Here is a 14,246-nt window from a genome sequence, read left to right on the forward strand (position 1 = left end):
ATGCTATACACCCGAAAGAGAATTTACGATTTCCAGGCTATTCATTCAGAATATTAATGAATACAGACCATGTCTAGGATTGCTTGACATGCATAGGAAGTTGAGTCAATAAGTAAAGGATTCCTTGGGATAGAAATCTGTTGTGCCAGCCATGTTGCATTTTTGTGTCTATAACAGATTACAGTCTTTGCTGTGGGTGTTCATGGTGGTGTGCATGTTGCATAGCTGTAAGAGGTCAAGCAGGGTAGAATTGGCCATGTACCGTATGGATGAACAGCAGTCTGCTGAAGAATGGCATACAGAGCAAGAACTGCACATATCAAAATGACATTTGAATCCTTGATTTAAGAATCACCATGAATAGCAGGCAACAGTAAGGATTGTGGAAGGGTGTACAACTCAGAAAACTGTGTGGCATCACTGTAAATAGGATAATTTTGCCTTTAACACACATTTTCCATGTTACACCTTTTGTACTACAATAGGTCACAGGTAAGTCAGCATGTTCCAGGAGGTAATACACACACACATATACATATATATATATATATATATATATATATATATATATATATATATATATATATATATATATATATATATAAGATAGGTGTTTCCATTCACATGGAAGAGCACTAGCAAGGGACTGGGTGATCAAACATACATGCAGGAAGTTCCAGTCTGCAATATGTGTCTTACAGGTAACACCCAGGTTCTGCAAATAAGACAACAATTTTAGGTGTGGTAGAAGAGGTTATTTTTCAGTTATCTTTCATAAGCATTGTAATTCCATCTTCCTGATTTCTTGATGTTCTCCCACAAAGTCCTTGCCCACTTTTCATGAGAAGCTGCCGCTATGCTAAATGAGTGTGAAGTCTAACTGAACGTGGGTATATGTTTGGGGTCCAAGCTTCATCACTCCACTGCTTTCTTCAGTACAGCCTCACCTGAAGTTGGGAAAACAGGGTACCCTTCTCATGGCAGAGAACTGCTCCTCCTTAATTGCCAGTCTATGATGAAACTGTGTGAGTGGACTTCTATGTTGTAGGCATAGTGTTTGGTAATGTTGTAGCCATTGTACTACATTCCATTCTGTGGCCCGAGTCTGGTGTCAGCTACTGGTTCTTCACCTCTTCATCAGTCATAGTTTATTCCTGTTTATCCTTAGAATATTCTTAATTTGACCAGCTAAGTGCTCCATAATCCACAAAGGGCTGCTACAGGCTATGAAAAACAATCTGTTGTATTACTGATGGCATACATTTTTGAGTTTGTCTCATAAGTCTCGCACTGCCTCCCCATGGCCTTGTGCAGCCAGCTGATAGCTTGCCAGGTGTAATGCTGCCCTCAACTTGTTTTAATCAGCGTCTTAACAGTAGCAGGGTGTGTGCCCTATATTGTTTTACTGCTATGAGCCATACAACTAGACAATCTTGCAGCTTTCTAGTGTCTCTAAACTGCTGTAGTGCCAGTTTGTAAGCCACCTAATAATTTCTTATCTGTTATTGTCAAACGTGCATTGATACTGTGAATGAATTTGTACCCACATAGGTACTGGTGCTGTTTCCAATGCCACTCTATGTTGCTTTCCCAGCGGGCTCAAATCAACAGTGTAAAATGCCCAGTTATTCTTCACTGCACACTTTTTGCTGATTGCTCCCTGCCTGAACTATACTTACGTTGTCCAATTTTGAGTTGGGAGTACCTTGTTTGCCTTCTGTTTGTATATCCAGGAAGAACTACAACTATGTAATGGCAAATTAATGTTTACATATAATTACTCTTGGCCACTTGCAGCTGAGCTTGCTTCCTTCCTCTTAAGTACCTCCCCCCACCAAATTCTCAGGGACATGGCAACAGTTATCCTGAAAAAAAATGCAGTGGAGTTTGAGTGTGTGTGCTAACTCAAGTAAGATTATCATATCTCAAAATGTAGATGACTGAAAGCAAGAATACTCTTGTTGACAGTTTCATATGTGGTTACTAGGCTACTGACTCAAAGGTTTATATAACCCTAGCCATGTGTGCCCAATATAATACTAGAGAAACCCAATATAAAGGATCTAGCCTAAACTCAAAATCTTAGTTAGCAATGGCTGCCCATATCCAGGAGAGTCTTAGGTGAAATCCCCGGCAAGGAATTTATGGTATCCCATCCACTCATCCAGGCTACAGTTAAACAGTGTCATAGAGGGGCTCTGTTTGATGTGAATTGGTATCTTATTCCTGAGGAGTGGAAACCTCTGAGAGACATATCTGTCTCTCCAGCAGGTCTTATTTATGTCGCAGGCCAGGTTAAGGTTCCTGGGACCAAGTGACCCTTATCCTATTTGTCTTGTGGATGTGCAGCATTTCTATTAGGTGTGGGTATGTGACTGCTGTGTAGGCCAGACACAGATCTCCTCTAAGTAGTCTGTATACTACTGAGTACAGTGACAGTGACTTCACTCTGTCAATGTATGAAGTGGTGGAGACCATGTAATGTTTTTAGTAAGACATCTCTGAGGTCTCTCAAGTGGCTGCAGGTGCCAGGTAAGGTATATACAAAGAGAGCATTGTACTCTAGTATTGGCCTGATGAGGGGTGAGTACACGGGAGTTATGACCTGTTTCACTCTTGAGGCAATGCCTTTGCTAATGAGGTGAGCAACATAGAATGCCTTCCTTACCACAGTAGACGCACTGTGGTCAAAGTTTAGGCTACAGTCAACTTGTTTTCCCAATTCTCTCACTACTGAGTTGTTAATGTAGGGTAGGGTATTATTATTTGTATGATAGTCTGCAAGGATATGATTTTTACAAAATGGGATGATAATGCTTTTTGTAGCACTGAGTTTGAGTCCACAGCTTTGGCACCAATCATTCATTTGTGTAAATCACTCAAAGTATATTGACATTGTTTGGGAATTAAATGATTGCACCTAATTTGCAGTCATCAGCAAACTTAGTCAGCCACAGCCGGTCTATTTTGGCATGGCCTTCTGAGAAGTATATTCCAAACAATAAGTGGCCCAGCGCTGAACCCTGTGGAACTACACTGTTGGCAGGTCTGCTGATCAAGGTAAAGTCCCCAACTTTGAGTATGATCTGAAGGGGAGCCAGTTAGCAACCCACCTGACAACATAAGGGTGGATATTCAACTGGGAGAGTTTATCAATGATGCCCGAATGTGGGACTGTGTCGAAGGCCTTTGATTATTTAAGGTAGGCTGTATGCACACATTTGCCTTTTTTATGGGTCTGGTGATGTTTTTGAAGAAGTCTACCAGGTTTAACAGCCATGACCTGTCTTTGACAAAACCAAAATTGTCGGATCAAGGGTTTGGATATCACCTTTGACCTTATTTATAGGGTCCATGATGATTTGTTCCATGGCCTTACAGATAAGGCTAGTTAAGCTTATGGGTCTGTAGTTTGTCACACTTTTAATATTCTTGTCAAGGGGCATATGACAAATGGAAAAAAAAAATCTTACTTGTAAAACTAGCAATAAAGGATCAGTGACACAAATGCTGTTAGGAGCATACAAATACCTCCTGCATGTCAGTGTAGGAATGTGTACATGTATAGATCCAGTAACACACCACACATATAGGTGTGGGTACATCTATACACATAAGAAAAGACACAAGTTCATAGACAGATTTGTGTGTGTGTGTGTGTGTGTGTGTGTGTGTGTATAGTGGATCTATAATGACATAAAGATATACAGCAAATATATTTTAAACAACCAAAGCAATGCATATGATAAACACACAATGACGCATGACAAATGCATTTAGTTATTTAAATTATCTATTTCCATCTTGATAAGGGGTAAGTGGTCTCATCAACACAGCCATCTGAGTCACAAAAGAAGCAAGTTTGAGAAAAGTTATGAGAATTCCAGTATTAACAGTAAAGTATACAACTAAAACAATTAGGTGCACTGCATACAAACCTTTTTAATAAAATACATGCATTGCTATATATCCAGCATATACAAATTTGACAGACATTCAGGAATGCCTTGAATTGCAAGCCGGTCAGTAAGACCTAGCAAGGCTATGGTTTTCCAACCACATGAATATAAACTTAGGTTACATATTGCATGCATACTTATGCACACACACATGAGAATATAGGGAAATATAGAGACTACATTTGCCTGAACTTTCAAATGATGACTGTTGTGACTCTCTTGCAGTCAAATATTCAGGGAAAGAATGAAATATCCAAACATTTTATTGCAGCGCAGGGAAAAAAATAAATTGAGTTGGATGGAATCACTATTATACAGACAGTTACTGTGCGATTCCTGAAAGGTGTCAGCTAAAGGGAAAATACTTTTGGTAAAAGGAGCAAGATTCAGTTTTAATGTTGTCTGACATTATTCTTATTGAAATGTTATGAGATTTTATTCTTCTATTAGGACATTTGCAACTCAGTGGGTTTGTTTCCAAGAATCCAAATGCTCAAAGCAATGCTGTCTGGAACTGAGGGGAAACTATTGTATAAGTACATGCACTAATAAGCAACACTATTGCTGAACACATGAAAAATAATTATCTGTAAAGGAAAAAAGAAAGCATGTTGCAACAAGCATGAACAAAAAAAATACTACTGTCCAGGCTGGGATAATCATTCCACTAAGTTTTACCAAAACAAGCGTATACTAAATATGTCAATCGAGTTGCTGGCTACTGAGACTTGTCTGCATACATCAACTGGACATAAGCTGATTTAAGTATATTTTCTGCACTCATTTAAGATTTGAGTGAGTAAATATTGTGTGTCTTGGATTCAGTAAATATTGTGTGTGTCTCTGAATCTCTGCAGTAGTTAGACTGCTTTGAAATTCCTTTAAGTGTTAATTAGCTTGGGGGTTTCTGCTAGCATTAAAATCTGTGTTGGTTACATTTCTAGTAATCATTTTAAATCGAGTTGCTGGCTACTGAGACTTGTCTGCATACATCAACTGGACATAAGCTGATTTAAGTATATTTTCTGCACTTATTTAAGATTTGAGTGAGTAAATATTGTGTCTTGGATTCAGTAAATATTGTGTGTATCTCTGAATCTCTGCAGTAGTTCCCCGCCCCCCCTCCCTATTTCTTGTTGTGGTGTTAATCTTGGGTGGCTCTGGAATTGCCCGCCCCTGCTGTAAATCTCTTTTTGCACACTCCTCCTGGACCCATCTCATTCGCTCACTCAACTGAGTACAGTGAGATCATATTTTGATTTTGGATACTCTTACCAGTCCCATCTCCTCTGCAGTGTACAGCGAGAGCACTTGGGAAGGGCATTCCCCTATAGTATCTTAATCTGCTCTGTTTCCTCCATCTCAAAAAAAAAAAAAAAAAAAAAAAAAAATTTGCACTTCATCTGCCTTACTGTATTTGTGTTTCTTCCTATTTATTACCTTATTTTGCTTTTGCCTCTTTTAACATTTTAAAGTGGAACCTGTGTGTTGAGAGACAGCCTTACAAGACTATCTGCAAATATATAGAGCGGAGTATATTTTTCTGTATTATTCTGTATTACAGAGCTAAATTGTTGCTTAGATATCTGTTGTCTTACTGTTCTGCAAATATACAGAGATCAGTATATATTTTTTGGGTTTTATAATTTGCACTGTGATTCCTCACATCTCTGTTGAAACTGTCTTCCCCACTCCCCCTTCCTGTTCTTGGTTGTAGTTTAAATTTGGTGGCTTTTGCAGTGCCCGCCCCACTGTAGATTTGATCTTGGACACTCCCCCAGTCCCATCTCTTTACCGCATTCTACCTAATAAACCCTTTCTGCACTTGCTTTTAGTCCTTTTTAATTTAATTACATTTTTTCAAACTGTGTGTGGACTAATATTGCTACGTACTCAAGTGTGCCAGCTTGCACTGCATGTGAATTGTTTTTACTACTGTTTTTGCTACTTTTCTGAAAAAAAAAAATATCTGCTTTTACTGTATTTCTAAGTTGGGAACTGCTGATTGAGGGCTCAGTGTCTGTTATTCTAAAAGTGTATTAATTCTGGTTTAAGCACTTGGGCTTCAGGCCAGTTATTTTACATTAAAAGGGTTCGTGGTCTGCACTCTTGTGGGAGGAGAGGCTGGACTCTGCCCTTCTGAGCTGGGAATATCTGGTCAAAGGCTTATAGTGCCTGCATATTTGAACTGCTTCTTACTGAAATTGGTACACCTTGTTTGCTGTAGCATAGACTAGATCCAGGCCTGCTGAATCTAGCTTTGTTTGTATAACTTGAGCACTTATCCAGGCATTCTTTAAAGTATTCAATTGTATTTATTACTGCTTGGTAGTAACTTGATTAAAGTGTAGCTATCATTCTAAGTCTTTTGGATTAAGCACTTGGGCTTCAGACCAGTTGTTTTACATTAGGAAGGTTTGTGGCCTGCACTGTGGTGGCAGGACAGGTAGCTTACATCCTTCTAAGTTGGGAACTGCTGATTGAGGGCTCAGTGTCTGTTATTCTAAAAGTGTATTATTTCTGGTTTAAGCACTTGGGCTTCTGGCCAGTTATTTTACATTAAGAAGGCTCATGGTCTGCACTCTTGTGGGAGGAGAGGCTGGACTCTGCCCTTCTGAGCTGGGAATTTCTGGTTAAAGGCTTATAGTGCCTGCATATTTGAACTGTTTCTTACTGAAATTGGTACACCTTGTTTGCTGTAGCATAGACTAGATCCAGGCCTGCTGAATCTAGCTTTGTTTGTATGCTTGTTTGCTTGTTATTTCTCTGAAACGCTAATTCCACCTAAAACGCGGCTTTTCAGTGCTTCTGTGATTTCTGCATTGCTTACTGTACTTATTTCCTTGTTTCACTTGAAAGAAAGTTACTGTTTGTCGTTTTTGCATTTAAATTACCTGTAACACATTGCATTTAAGTTACCAGGCATTTGCTCACTAAAGCAATTATATAAGTCAGCACTAAAAAATTAAAAGCACTACACCCTCACAAACTCCCCTTGAGTACCTTGTTCCCCATTAGCCCTTTTTTTCAGTTATAAAGGAATTCCCAATGCTATTCTAGCATGTCCAAAGGTCAGTTGTCAATCTTCTCTCCGGTCCAGCTGGTGAATCTGGGAATCTTGAGGCAATGTTACAACTGCCTCATGTACACAGACAACCCTCTCCTCCTCCCAACAAATTCCAACACATGTGAGAGATGCAGCCATATAGCCATACTGGAGGCTAAGCTCTCTCAACTCAGTAGTGGCGAAACCAGTCAGGAGGAGAAGGAAACCACACTCACTACAATTCCAGTCTCACATAGACCTACCACGACAGCAAACCAAACACATAAACACACAAAAACATACTCGGAGGCTCTAAATAAAAATCTGCCTAAGTAGCAGAGACCTCCAAAGCAGACACCCAAGCAACCGCTACCCCAAAACAAAACACGTGCAACACATAGCTCACAAAGCCAGTGTGCCGAACAGTCACAGCCCTTTAGGCTAAACAGCACACCTGATACACTTGTAATAGGTGACTCTATCGTCAGGCACACTGACGTCCCGCTCACCAGGCTGAACAAGGAGAAGGTCACGGTGAGCTGCCTGTCGGGCGCTAGGATCTGCCACATAACACAAGCACTCAGGTCACTCCAAGGCAAGTACAAATTTGACTCTGTCATTGTCCCTGCTGGTGTGAATGACCTGAGACGTACCTCCCTGGACTACATGAAAAGAGGCATAGAGGAGCTCTCTGAGCATGTAGCCCAGGCCGGTATGACCCTGACCTTGAGTAGCATCTTACCCTCATCAAGAATGATGCCACAATATGAAGACAAGATGATCAATTTCAACAATTGGCTTAAGTATTGGTGTCATTCAAAGGGGATCCAATGCTTGTCAGCCTGGGATGACATGCTCGACAAGCCACAATGCTTCGCTAGGGACGGCTTGCTCCTGTCACCCCTGGGCTTTCGGATATTGGCAAAGGCTCTTGCTACCCCCATAGTGCCTTTTTTAGGCAAGGCTCAAAAGACAAACCTACCTCCATAGGTATCACAAGGGATAAGAAACTAAGAGTAATGCTACTCAACGCCAGAAGTCTAAACCTCAAGATGCACACACTCGAAACTCTCCTTAGCATGGAGAACATCGATATCTGTGCAATAACAGAAACCTGGTTCAAGGCTCCCGAGAGCACCCCAGCACTACCAGGTTATACCTCATACCATGCTTTTCGACCCCAAAACTTGGACCGAACCACAAAAGGAGGGGGAGTATCAATATTCGTCAGATACCCACACCTCCAGGTTGGTGGCACAGCACGAAGCATCAGAGACTATCCATGTGCAACTAACAGTGGGTAAAACTGTCTTCCAGTTTATAGCCTGCTACAGACCACCCTCCCAAACCCAGGAACCCCACTCTGCCTTCCTGAGAACACTGGAAAATATGAAGGTCTCTCCAAACACCATTATATTGGGCGACTTCAACTACCCAAACATAGACTGGGAGCATTACTCTAGCTCCAACACCCTAGCCCAAAGGTTCCTAGAATTTATAAACTCAAATGCTGTGGAACAACTTGTTACTGCTCCCACAGGAGGGGAAAACATACTGGACCTGATCATCACCAACATGGGGACTCTATGCTCCAGACCAGAAGTGTATCCCTCATTGGTAAGATCAGACCATAAACTAATCTCACTGGATATTCACATCCTGACTCCACCCCCTGCCCTGAAAACCACAGTGAAAAACTTCTCTAAAGCAAATTTCACACTACTCAAAACCTAGGTGGAATCCTTCAAAGCCCCCGGGCCTGTGGAAAATACGGCCCAGACCGCAGAATCCTTTATAAACTCATTCTATGAACACATTCAGGAATGCATGGATCATGCAATCCCAAATAAAACCAAGACCCAATCCTCCAAAGGCAGACGTCCTGTCTGGTGGACCCCAGCCATAAACAAACTATACAATAGAAGGAGGAAGCTACTACATGATAGAGCAAAATCCCAAAAAGGGAAGGCATCTCTGATCAGTATTAGCAAAAAACTACGGGCACTCATAAAATCGTCTAAGGCCAGCTTCGAGAGAAGAATTGCACAGGACATCACAAAGCTTTCTTTAGTTATGTTAGGAACCTGGGTGGGAATTCCCAGATATGCTCAGAATTAGTCCAAAATGACAAAAATTACACCAAACCCACAGACATTGCCAACATCCTAGCTGGCAGGTTCAGTGCAAACTCCCCCCCCCCCACCAAAAGGGCAAATATCTATCCCAGCAGAGTGCTGCCCCCATGACATCTCAGATGCTCAGGTAAGAGCTGCCCTCTCCAAAGCAAAAAACAGCATCAATGGGACCAGACGGTGTCCCGGGCTGCGTCTTACATGAACTCCAAGAAGAGCTAAATCCAAACATAAAACTACTGTTCAATCTCTGCCTTACTGCAGGATATATACCCAAAGAGTGGCGTACAGCAACAGTGGTCCCTCTCCACAAAGGTGGTGCCTCAACGGATCCTGGAAACTATCGCCCCATAAGCCTGACTAGCTTGGTCTGCAAAGCTACGGAAAGGATCATCGTGGACCTCATAAAGATATTGGGGACCTACAGACACTGGATTCTACCCAGTTCGGCTTTGTTAAGGGCAGATCCTGCCTCTTAAACCTGGTTGATTTCTTTGAAACAGTCACCAAGGCCATTGACGAGGGGAAGGTGGTCCACACTGCCTACCTGGACCTCGCAAAAGCGTTCGATACAATACCCCACTCTGGCATTATAGATAAGCTCACCAGCTTAAATGTAAACCCTTATGTCACTAGATGGGTTGCAAACTGGCTCAAGGACAGAACCCACATGGTTAGAATTGCTGGAGCCATGTCAGACTCCAAACCGGTTACAAGTGGCGTCCCACAAGGCTCAGTCCTGGGACCTCTCTTGTTCGGTATATATTTCTCGGAGGTACAGGCCAACACAGAAGGACTGTGGCTGACCAAGTTCGCAGATGACTGCAAACTGGGCGCCATAATAGACTCTCCAGCCAACACAAGCATCCTCCAAAAGGGCCTCATAGAAACAGACAACTGGTGCCAGAGCCATGGCCTCAAGCTAAACGCCAAAACGTGTATAGTCATCCCCTTTGGCAAAAACAAAGTGCCCACAAATTACCACATAGGTGGTAATCCATTAAGTACAGAAGAAGTAATTAGGGACCTGGGAACCCAAGTTGATAACAATCTCTCATTTGACAACCACGTGGCCAAAGTGATTGGAAAAACATTTTATATAGCCCACCTAATCATGAAGGGATTCACATCTAGATCAGGGGAGGTCATCGTGCCTCTTTACTCATACCTCATCAGGCCCATAATTGAGTACAATGCCCCTTTTGGGATGTACCTTACCAGACACCTGCAGCAACTGGAAAGACCCCAAAAGTACCTCACCAAGAGGATCAAAGGGCTCAAACAGATGCCATATGCTGCCCGGTTAATGAAACTCCAGCTCTACTCAGTGGCATACCGCCTGCTCAGAGGCGATCTGTGCCCAACGTATAAAGCCATGTCCAACCTGGAATTAATGGACATGCTGCACCTCATAAAATCCAAATCCCATCGAGCTACGCACTCGAGAGACTTGAACCTCAGCACTGAAATAAATCGGACATGCTGGAGGGACAGATTCATAACCCAGAGGCTCCCTTCACTCTGGAATAAAATCCCAGTCCAGGTTAGGCAGAGTCCCTCATTGACTCTCTTCAAGAGGAATCTTGAGTGGATGGGAGATCGTAGGTTTACCCCGGGTATCACTTCTGTGTCACTGTTAGAGGCACAGTATACTAACCTCGAAAAAGGGCATAGCAAAATTAATTTAAAATGGGTGGCGAAAGCCAAACACACTCTGGCTAGGCTTATAAATGCCCTAGGGCAGATAGCCTAGTATGAACCTATGTAACTTCAGTGCTGCAAAGGATGCAGATTTGAGTGTGACTAGATTAACTAATCTAATGGCTTGTGGGTGGGGGAAGGGAAATACAAAATAACAATCAGTAAAGTCTTGGCATTTCCTAATAACAACCAAACCACACTAAGTTTGTGACATCTGTCCTGCAGTATGCTAACAACCTTCTCTGAAAATCCTGTCTGTGTAAGTATGACTTACACTGCACTAAAAGATAAACAGAGTACTCTAACAAGTAACTGATTTTAGAAACAAAATAATGCCCATTTAAAAGTATTGCATTACTGCTGTGTTTTCTATAGTAGCAGCAGCAGTAGTTAGGTCATTAAATGCCTGAAAGGCTACTTTTCCCAGTGGGTAAATGCACAGATTAAACTAATGAATGGGTGACACTGAGACTATTGTCAGTAGAACTGCAATTTGAGATGGAATTTGGCTAACACCTTTGAAGCTTCCTGCAGGCAATCTTCCCCCAACCCCCTCAGCCAAAAGTGAGCATGCTCAGCAAGGCAAACCTGAAATGTAAACAAAGGCTGAATCAAAACAAAAAATCCCTGGGATTATCCCTTTAAGATCAGGTTTCCATTTCCTGTGATTCCTCTTCTGATCAGGAATTTTCTATTCCACCCTATGAGGTTTCTGATGCAGAGGAATCCATTCCATCTGCATCTCCTCCTGAGGATTATTCTTTTGGTGAGACTTTGCATACTTTAAAGGAACATTTTCACTGGGAGAGTCAGGACTTCTCTGAATCAAAAAAAGAGACTTGGGGATTTCCTTCTTCCTCAGCATAGGCCTTTGGCAATACCTCCTGTATTAGATATTGTTGATGTGTTCTCGGAATCGAGCATGGCTCCGGATTCCCTGCCTCCTGCTCCTAGTAAGCCAGACAGATATTACAGGTTTCCTGATTCCCACAAATTTCTTTTCAAAAAACCTGCTGCTGATCCTGAGACTATTTCTCAAGGTCCCAAGGGTGTTAAGGCTTCTACAGCCAAAAATCCTACCCCTTTTGATAGAGATTTCAGGGCGTTGGATAGATGGGGCAAGAAGGTTTATACGTCTGCAACCTTGGCTATCAGGGCTGTAAACTGCCAGTTTCGTATGCTTAACTATCAACAGCATGTTATGGGCTTACTGAAACAGAAAATGAGGTTGATTTCTGATTGTGTGGAAAACAAAGTTACAGGATTTATTGCATTCAGCAGTACAGGTTGGAAAGCATACTTTGCATTGTGGTTTTGATTCCTTGGAGGTCTCTTGTAGGGCCACTGTTACTGGATCTGTGATTAGAAGGCATGCCTGGCTCAAGGAGCAAAATCTGCCTGATCATGTTAAAGCTAAATTGTTGGATACCCCTTTGCAGCATGATACTCTGGTAATAAGGCAGAAGAGGTTTTAAAGAAAATGGAAGACAAAGCTAAATCTATGCAAACTGTAAAAGATTTCTTGCAAGTGCAGCCACCCAGGTTCAGTAGGCACTGGCCTACTAAAAATTGGTCCTTTCTTGTGTCCAGCAGAGCCACTCAGGGCAAATCCAGGTGCTCAAAAGGCTCCAGATATCAATCACAGGTTTCTTACAGGTCAAAACAATGGAGTGCCTCCACCTCCAAATCTAGAGGAAATAAAGCACAACCCTACAATAAACAGTCTGAATGACTTTCCTCTACCATTGCACTTATCTTTTGGCAGACCCTTAGGGGGAAAACTAGCACTTCATGCTCAAAATTGGCAGTTAATTACCCAGGACAAGCGGTTATTAAACATAGTATCCCAGGGGTACATATTTCATTTCCATACTTTGCCCATTCCAAACAGATGGCCAGATCTGCCAAAAAAACAGGTGGCAGAGGCCCAGAAACGAGTCATGTCCCTCATGGATATGGGGGCTAATCAACCGGTACCAGAAAAGGAAAAAGGACAAGGTTTTTATTCAGAACTTTTCCTGGTACCCAGAAAAGACCATTCATGGTGTCCCATACTGGACTTATCGATTCTGAACACGTTCCTGGACATTCCAAAATTCAAAATGCTAACTTTACAACAGCTTCTGCCTATGCTAGGCAAGAATGCTTGGTTAGTAACTCTAGACTTAAAAGAGGCATACCTGCATATCCCAATAAGGGAATCATGCAGAAGATACCTCTGCTTCAAAGCAGGGGTTTTTTTGCATTACCAATTCTCTGCACTGCCCTTTGGCTTATCTACTGTGCCCAGGTTCTTTACAAAGTGCCTGGCACCAGTAATTGCATTCTGCAGACAAAGAAACATTCAAATTTATCCTTATCTGGACGATTGCCTTATTCAAGCAGAGGACAAGGACACTCTTCAACATCTGGCATTTGTAAAAAGGCTTCTAGCATGGCTAGGTTACACCATAAACGAAAAGAAATCCCAACTGGTACCCTCTTGAATAATTATATTCGTGGGTGCAAGCTTGAATGCAACTGCCCAGATGGCTTACTTCACGCCAGACAAACAGAGGCAACTGACAGTATATTTCAAACAAATGACAACAAAAAAACATTTATTTGCAGGACAAATTCTGCAGGCTTTAGGGTTCATGGCATTTTGCATTCTACTAATTCCATATGCAAGACTGCATATGAGGAAACTTCAGTGGTACCTAAAAAGTTTAGGGAGTCAACATTGTCACAGCCTGGAAACAAAGATTCCTCTCATTCCCCACCTACAACATGAGTTTCTTTGGTGGGCAGAGACATGTCACCAAAACAAGGGTCTGTCATTCACTCTACCCCCTGCCACCCAAACCCTAACTACAGACGCTTCAGACTATGCTTTGGGGTGCCCACCTGGCAGGGAGATGCATTCAAAGCAAATGGAGCCCCAACCAAATGCATCTGCTTATCAACCAGAAAGAAATGCTAGCTGTTCAGAATGCTCTGAAAGCCTTCAAGGAATTACTTCATCCAGGGCAACTACTGATAAAGACGGACAACACCACAGTTGTGGTACATAAACAAGCAGGGGGTACACACTCATTTGCAGACTAGCCATGGCCTTGTGGAACACAGCCTTGACTTACCAAATACATCTTCAAGCTTAGTTCCTGCCAGGAAAGCAAAATACTCTGGCAGACGACCTAAGCAGAAATCTTATGGACCCGTACGAATGGAAACTGGATCCACAAATCTTCAGCATGTTAACACAGAAATTGGGGTGCCCAGGCATAGATCTATTTGCCTCTCCCCAAAATTATCAGTTGGACAAATTCTATACAAGAGCTCATCACAAAAAACATGGAAAGTGGATGCTCTGTCCTTCAACTGGAAAAACTTATCAGTCTATGCCTTTCCCCCTCTGCCTCTACTCTC

The 14,246-nt window shown here is 42.1% G+C and overlaps 1 protein-coding gene across 4 annotated transcripts in view; it reads left to right on the forward strand.

Annotated features, from left to right (window-relative positions):
• Nucleotides 1–14,246, forward strand: part of HCFC1 (host cell factor C1) — a 3,865,385-nt gene that overhangs the window by 1,831,753 nt on the left and 2,019,386 nt on the right. The window lies entirely within an intron of this gene.

This window comes from Protopterus annectens, chromosome 8.part0, assembly GCF_019279795.1.
Source record: "Protopterus annectens isolate FY-2018-M chromosome 8.part0, PAN1.0, whole genome shotgun sequence".
In the NCBI taxonomy this organism is placed as follows: domain Eukaryota; kingdom Metazoa; phylum Chordata; order Ceratodontiformes; family Protopteridae; genus Protopterus; species Protopterus annectens.